Raw genomic sequence first — 8,964 nt, forward strand, 5'->3', positions numbered from 1 at the left:
ACTTGCAGTTTGCCAACTCAAGAACTGATTTGAGGGCCACATGCTTCTTCAGTGAATCATTGTTGGGTGAAAGAGTATAATCCTTATGTTTGACAGTGTTAAATAGACGTGCCCTGATATCATTTACATTCTTCATATCCTCTTCAAATTCCTCAGCTTTATTTATTAATGCCTCGTTAGCCTCAAAAGATCTTCATAGTTGAGGGGAAAAAATGAATTAAAAATCTCAATGAAGTCTCCAACATGAGTTTGATGGGCAGTTTCAATTCCAGAAAAGTGCTAAAGTATTTCATTATGAATAGCCCATCTAAGCTGTTTGCAACTATTATGATTCTCATATGCCTTTACGCTTCAAGACTTCTTGTTTAATCCATTTTATAGCACTGATAGCAGCAGGGATTAGAGCCTGCGTTAGGTCGGATTGGTGGAACATTGCCGTTTTCTTCTGTAGTACAGTATCTAAAATGAGGAAGAAAATCATATTTGGAGCAGCATGAGTTTAAAAATAGCACTAAATACTAACTAATACCTTGAATACATAATGCATTTTATCTGATGTACTCAATGAGCGTATATATGCTCATTGCATGTACTACAATCCAGCAGTGTTTGCATACCATTACTAGACTATATCTACACTAAATTTTGATATATCACAGTCTGAAATGCCCTATGACAGTATGAGTATGGACTATAGACTATATTTTAAAACATCAACTGTCTGTCTACAACTGGATTTCTCACCTCTCAATCGTTCCCAATGCTACTTTCTTTCCACTCCGGCATAACTTATCATTGCTTGCCAGGTTCTTGTCGACTCTATGAATTTAGATTTAGACCAACCGACATTAGTAAAATTGATTATTTTCTTCTCTTTCACACAACCGTGCATTACAGAAACAGCCATTAATTTATATTTCCAAATATGCTGTGGCCTATATAGTAGTATAAGTCTGCTGAATAGTCAAGAAGAGTCTCTAAATTAATCATAAACATTTCATGCAAGCCAGAAAATATCGTTGTTTGTGTCATATTATTCTAGGTCTAGCCTTCCTTGGAGTTACCGCACCGTACCTATTTAACAACGTCTTATGAGCTAGTGCTCAACTAAAATTGCTATTTATGGTAAGGATATACAAGTGTTTAATATCTTACTTATACTTTTCAACACCTCCTTAGAATAACTGAACTAATAATAACTAAAAAAAACTATGGAAAGGCTACTCAACGCAAAAGCGAGCAGTAGTAGTACATCTGTTAGTAGTAGTACGTTAGATAATCATAAACTGACAGTATTCATAGATCTTGACGAGGCAATGGAAGAAAAGTTTACCTTGAATGAGCAAAAGTAAGACAACTATTGAAAAGAGAGCTAGCTACAGGCAGACATAGGGCAAAAAGTGTTAGGAGAGATTTAATGCAGGACCCCCAACAGATCATGCATTCAATTATCTTACCATCAATATATTTTCTGGATTTCATTCTATAGATAGAGACATACTTAAATGTGATATTTTCATGAAAATATTTTTGCTAATGAACAACTTATTCTGAGATTTATAAAAAATAACTTATGTTTTATTTCAAGGTGCTCAACGTGTCAAAAGTTATTTTCCAGCGTGGCATCTTTGGCTCAACATATTCACAAACAAGGTAATATTTACATAATTATAGAGTCCTACATAAATTCCATAATTACTAATACAACTTCCACAACTCAAGATAGAAGAGCAATCAATCTGTCAAAATAATTTTGAATTTTTTTTATTTTCAGGCAGAGATATTAGTGTGGGGAGAATTGTAGTGGAAGATCATTGCAGCCACTGTCCCTATTTTACCAAATGTGGTCAAATACTTACAATTGTTGCTGAAGAAAAGTCCTGAGTGATCAAATGTTATCCTTCAGCTGTGATGCAGTTAGCGTTATTCCTCACACTTGAACAGAGTATTCCAGGTTTAATATACCCTCCAGTCTGTCGGGAAATTATTTGATAGATTCACAGCCAAAGAAATGGATAAAACGAAAGGTGTGGTGCTTAATATTTGTCTGGATTTGAGTATGTTTAGATACCATAATTTTACGGACCATATGACCAACTGGCAAAAATTGCTTAATTTGGTTTTTATTGATACATAAGGATATAAAACGCAACTGTTTTCTAAGAAATATTGGTTTTGAATGTAGGAAATAAAGCACTACCTGATTCATACATTGTGCGCACCAGCTTAACAGGCGCTTGATCAATTGTAATTTCAAGTATTGACCCTGTTTGATTGACATTCATGGTAATCAATAATGCGATATCCTAATATTACACAGCTGTTCTAGTCCGACAGAATCGGGCCTTAACATTGTTTTGGGACATGAAGTTTTTTTTCTTGTTTAGATATAATGTTGATGACATAAATAATGATACCCAGGTGGGTGTATATAATGTTGAGCAATTTTTTTAAATGGATTTCAAGTATTCGTACCAAGATGACGCACAACCTGAATCCTAACCTGGTACACATGCAATGTTCAGGTTGTGCGCCATCTTGGTACGAATACTTCGCGAGCACCTTTTCGTTAAAAGCAATTATTTCATAACTACATGGGTTAGTTTTGAATACATAGTAACATTGCATCTCCTTACAATGTCAGAAATTCATTTTTAGTAGTTTAATGGTAGTTTATTTCACTAATATAAGCCAAGATCTATCGACAGCATCCAGCCACTTTCTTTTGCGCTCGTCAAACTACATTTGTGTTGCTGCGGGCATTTCGTTTTCCGGCTTAAAGCTTAGGGACTTAGGAAATATTTTATTAGTTGAAATGAATTGGAATATTCGACCTCGTCTTTCACTCCGAACAAGGCCATGCAAAACCATCCACTGGTATCTAACGATGTGTAACGTGTTTTCTTTTGGAAGAACCGGTACCTTTCAGGTGCAGCATTGATTTTGGCCAATTTAATATATTCTTGTGGAGATAGAAGGTATGCGTATGCGAAACCGAGATGTGCACCTGTTATGCCAACATAGTTGAGTCAAACATTTTGATCACTAGTACATCACACACATTTTCCTGTGTGCTCCGGTTGTACGCACATTTTTGCGAACATGCATCAAATTCCACTTGTTTATTGAGCTATAGGTTTTTGACGAGCTTTTGTGTATTATTTCATTTCATAGAATTTGTATGCTGTTTTAAAGAATACTAGTTTCAGCTTTTTTATTCATTCAAACCGCGTGTTGGAAGTAAGTTTTGTAATACTGCGTGTTGGTTTTCAAATGGTTTATTTATATCCATTACTTGACATCCTTACATCGGTGATGCCAGTAAATCTTTAATACAAAAAATCACTATCATCTGCAATAAAAACAGCAGTATCTACTCAAATGACAGCTGGGGGATGGATACTCATATTATCTGCTCGGTCGCGTGCCTCTTACCAGTTTACATGAGTGCCAATTGGTATCTAAGCTCAGCCAGAGACAAAAAGTTTCGGATTGCGGTTGGCGTGAAGAATTGTTTTTAAATATATATTCCACAATAAGCTTACTGAAAGTTACGCCCTATATGTCTTTTCCCATTGCACTATTCCTTTACTGATATTCAATAATATGACGCTCATCTGACATAGTTTTTCAAGTGTGTAGATAGGTATAATCTTTTCCACGCTGTTCAGATGGGAATGCGCGAATATATCTGAGAATCGCTTTTCGCTAATATTGGTTTGCAATGCAATGAAATCCCATCTTGGCATTTCTGCCTCTCGCAATTGCTGCGTATATTTATCGGAAAAGTTCTGTGGCGTGGTTATCAAATGAAAAACACATGGGAGTATTTTTTCCACTTCTTTACTACTCTCAAACCTTGACATTTTGTCAAACCTTGTTTGCATTCAACCTTTTTTTTGAAACATCCCCAACAACCACAATTTATTCTGTCATTAAACTTCCGAAACAAACAGATAAAATCATGAACAGATGCATATCACCAAATCCTAAGTAGCTATTGCTAAATTGATCTTTATTTTACCATTTCCCATGTAATGCCTTTTGGTAAACCTGTTATCTATCGTACATACAGCACATTTAGCTATGTTGTAGTGTAACTTTTTTGGCCTCACATTTTCGATATTTGTATTCAGATCTCTTGGCCTTGGGGCTCTGTCAAGCAAAGTTACATATAAAATATTGGTTGTAAGTTGCAAAACATGATCATGTTGTTGGAATAACTCGGCATTTTATCACCCGCATATATATCATTCATTGTCGAGAATAATAAGGAAATCATAAAATCTAAAACCCGTTTTCGTGAATTTTTTGTAGTAGCTGAATTCGATTCGGTTCGGTTATCTGGGAGCACGAACAAGCAGATGGAAATGCGAATATATAATAACAATGTATTTTTATAGAAGAGAAGAAGTAAAAGTGTTGAAAGTCTTTGGTAGTTTGAAAAGCATTGGCATGGAACATAGGAATGAACTACATTCTTTCTCAGGGATATACTATAAAATGTAGCAATTTTCTTGTTCTCGTGATAGCATTATCTTTCACTGCATCGTCGTGATCATCCCGCTGCATAACCCTCCTTGCTAGCAAATAAAAAATTGACTGTTCTCCACAGGGTGTATATCCACTTGAACCACTGCCGACTGCATTAGCAGGCTTGTATTGTTAATTGCAACAAGACCGGGTATTTTGAAATAGTACTCTTTATTTTACGCGTATGTTACAACAGTATTTCCGTATATATGGGTCGCGATCAAAAGCTGGGTTCAAAATATACCTAAAAGTAATTGATTTTTATTTCATAGTAAATTTGGTGCTTTCGTTGTTTGTGCACCAAGATGGCGCACAACCTGAACATAGTATTGTAACAGGTTCGGGTTCAGGTTGTGCGCCATTATGGTGCACAGATTTGATGAAAAACACTAACATAAATATCGAGCCGTAAAAAAAATTGCTCGAGGCTGCAAACTCCACACCCATGTAGAAATGATGGGCAATAACCCCAAGAGAAATAATCACAAATAAAAAAAACTTTATGTCTGAAAACAAGGTTGGACCCAAAAAGGCCCCTTATCTGCCGGACTATTCCCTATGTTTTCCAGATTTACTGGATTCAAGTTCTATCATATTGAATGACGATGAGGTCCATATAATCCAATACTTTGCTGGGTTTATTTTACAAAAAATGCAAAAACGATGCTAAGAACCGGAAGACTGCAAAAGAATTCAGTCATTATTTAATTCCAAACCGGACTGTTTGATAACTGACTCTATGATTGCAATAATGCAGGAAACAGAATATGGACGCCTAACCGTACCATTGCCCAGTGTCCAAGCTGCTCGAAATTGAATTTAGATTAAACTATGCTCATGAAGGTGTTACAGCCACAGTTTTTAAAATTTTTAATATAGAATCATTTGGTATCGCCAAAAACGATACTAGCATGCTGGACATCTTGGAAAAATAAGGTGCCATCAAACAGAATTTATCCCTACGAAAACTGCTTACAAAATAAATGTAGACTAAGAGCATGATCTCTTTTCGCCTCATTTTGCGAGGTAGTGCGTTTAGATGTGATTCCAGTTTTATTTTTATTACTTTAGCAGTAATTAAACAAAGCAATCTATTTTTCATAACAAAATTTTCATTGCAATATATATTTTCATGACAATAGGCAATGTAAGTTGCATAATAAAAATACAGCATATCTACAACTGTTTGAGTTGTCCCAGCGACAGATGATTTACAGTTGCGTATTTCTGGAATGAAAATTATTTTCAAGCCATATCAGACGCTCATCAATGCTATGGAATTGTCGGAGCATTTTTAGGCGCTCCCGTAGTATGTGTACAAAGATGGCGCACAACCTGATAACCCCAACCTGGTACACATATTACGGGAGCACCCTTTTTTATATCCAAAATTTGGCCAACTATTCATATTATCAAACCATTTATCCATAGACCATGCTGACGAAGAGCCCACCTCTCCGCTGCATCAATCTTGCAGCAGTCTTAGATAGCACCTGTGCTGCATATTTGACACACACTTTTAGGTAGCTTTGTAAGCACAAGTGGGATTCCGTCAATTTGCAGGAGCGGAATTCTTCGGATGAAAAAGAAGGGTACTGCACGAAAATGGTCATCTTTTTTAATAGGCGAATTCCACCAGCGTGACTCGCAAACACATTATTGCGTACTGTTTTGAGTAAATGAATTGATCAGAACCATTGAAACATGTATATGGGAAAGTTAACCTCAAATTATTTGACTCGTGGAACATTTTACGGTTTGCACTAAGTCCATCTGTAATGAGCCCTAAACCCACTTCTCTAACACTTTCCCAGAAAATGCTAGCGAGATGGTCTGAGCGGATAACGTCGAAGGCTTTGAAAACTTCCCAATCAAACCATGCATCAAACTTGCAGTGCATTGTGTGCAGGAACTTTTTCTCTGCTTTTCTCGACAAGTCAACAAAGCCATCATATCATATCCAACCATCATATCTTCTTTTGAATTGTAGACAATATTTTCTTTGACTAAAAAGATGAAAAAAGGTTTATCTTCAAATATTTTGAATCGACTAAGTTATGTCAGGTTTTGAACCAAATTTCGCATATTAAAGTTTGTTCACTAATGATAATTGTACAATTATAAATTTGGGCACTCCTCAACCCCATCTTTTCCCAGATGAAATAAATATTTCACAATTTAGTGATCTAAAATAATGATAAAATAAATTTCTTATTATTGCTCAAAGGAAGTGCCCACATAGCAGTGTAATTATGTCATTCGCAAGATGATACTGTTAATGGAAGTAAAAATAGAAGGTAATACGCTCAGACAAACAAGCTGAAGTTACTGATTCAAGTACTTTGTTAGTGAAAAAATTGTAAAATTTTCAAGGTATTAACATGATGATATCAACACCAGTGGTGAACATTGTGAATTCTTGAAACAGATGATTAGAAAAATATGTAATAATTTAAAGCAAGCAATCTAAGCTGTGGAGGCCCTTGTTCGAATTAGATCTCGAAAAGGACACTTTAAATATTGACTTGTTGGAGAACTGGAATTACTGCTGCCAGTTATCCCCTCACAAATGATCTATGTTCAAATAATATGCAGGATATTTGAGAAAGTTGTTTCTTTTACATCAATATTATTTAGGATTTCCGATGTTACACTAGTCCAGCCATGATAAATTGCACCGATCTCCAACTCTGAATCAATGTTTATAGCTAAACTTGATTGCTCTGCAGCTGATTAGAGCTTGAGAAAAAATTGAATATTGTCTTCTAAATATTGTCAGTTGGATGGTGAATAAGTTGATGCACTTTTTTTAAATCTTGCAAATTTTTATGACATATTTTTTCAGCTACTTTTCTTTTTTTGGAGAAGATCTATTCAAAGTAGGCGTTCATCTTGAGTATTGCACCAATTCAAAGACGCGACTGTGAGACTTTGTTTAATATTTCTCTCTTTTTATATAAAATTACAATCTTGAACATACTGGAATACTGAACTCACAGAACATAAGAAATAAAGTAGCCTTGGCCCTAGGTTACGATAATCGGGTAGAATATTGCAGTATTGAGGTGTTTCATAGGGTTCCATTACATTTGAACCCACGTACATTTGAACCCATGAGAATTGCACCTGTGTGCTATTGCACCTATGGAATTTTTTTTGTTTCACGGATAGTTAAACCCATACTGACCCTAACCCATGGGTTTTAGCACCCGCATATAGATTGAACCCGTGGATATACGCATGGGTTCAAATGTACATGGGTTCAAATGTACGGTCACCGTTTCATAGAACGCCGAGTTATCGTACCGTACCGTACATGCGTTGTCTTGAGGGGGAAAGACTAGTTGAAGCCGAAAAGTAAATCTAATCTATCTTGAAATAAACTAAAGAGACCGAGCTTAAGATGAACAACCGACATTTGATTAAAGTATTGAACCAACTTAATGAAATACTCGGCCCATAGGCTGCTGAGCTAAAAATATACAGCTTGACGTTTTGTGCACATACCACCGTCTTCACCAAGCTCCGCGCAAATCAGGTGATCGTAATCGAGCGTGAAGCTGCAGAAACTCGTAACGCGAATAACTTTGTTTTGTTTTATTAATGTGGGCGTGGCTTTCTAGAATAGTTCCATCCCCCTGGTCGAAACCCAGGTCCTGATCTAACCTGACTATAAAGCTATCTCAGTAGAATCTTGGTCAAGCTCCAGCGATTGACTTTTCATCTATATTATTTGTGACTCGCGTCGCATTCGGAGAGTAATCAAAAAATCGCTTTTGATGTTGTTCGTCACAAAATTGATTGGTAAAGGCTTTTGACATAATGTTACGTCACTAATGTCATTGAATTGACTAGTGTTACGGCTAGCTGACGCAACTAGCGAAGATGAATGATGTGCTTGCTTGGCTGTCTAAATTGTTATCTGGCTTTCTATCTATTTGGTCGAGAATATATGCTAACAAATATTTAGCATCATAGAAAACTAAAAATCGAATACGGATTCTTTCAGCCTAGGTTGGCTATGACTGATAACTGGATAATGTTATGGCCTAACAATATGATTCATGCCGGGTGTTTTTTGCAACCAGCCTAAACAGTATTACGAAAAATGCTGCATATATGTCAGAAAAGTAAGTAATTACCCTCCTGTACGTCACATCAATCTGTATTTAGTTGTAGTTATTTTGTAACCATGAGTTTGAAAAGAAACTGGCGAATTCAAACAAATTTTAACTGGATAGGGAGGGAAAATACCACAATGCTTGCTTGATATGTTGGCAAGTTGTGTAGGTGACAAAAGAATATAACTTGAAACAGCATTTTAGAATCTTGTGAACAATGAGTATTTATCAAAGTTAAGACATTGCTTTGAAAATCTTATCGGTGTTCGAAAGCACTCACATTTGCGGAAGCACTCCGTTATGAAGAGTT

General features: G+C 36.0%; 1 long non-coding RNA gene across 1 annotated transcript; it reads left to right on the forward strand.

Moving 5' to 3' along the window:
- The first annotated feature begins 1,386 nt into the window (after positions 1-1,386).
- Positions 1,387-5,396, forward strand: LOC120348581 (uncharacterized). The gene is made up of 3 exons (XR_013479166.1): positions 1,387-1,653; positions 1,775-2,027; positions 5,103-5,396. It is a non-coding gene; the product is annotated as an uncharacterized LOC120348581 (long non-coding RNA).
- The last annotated feature ends 3,568 nt before the right edge of the window (positions 5,397-8,964 follow it).

Source organism: Styela clava, chromosome 11, assembly GCF_964204865.1.
Source record: "Styela clava chromosome 11, kaStyClav1.hap1.2, whole genome shotgun sequence".
In the NCBI taxonomy this organism is placed as follows: Eukaryota; Metazoa; Chordata; class Ascidiacea; order Stolidobranchia; family Styelidae; genus Styela; species Styela clava.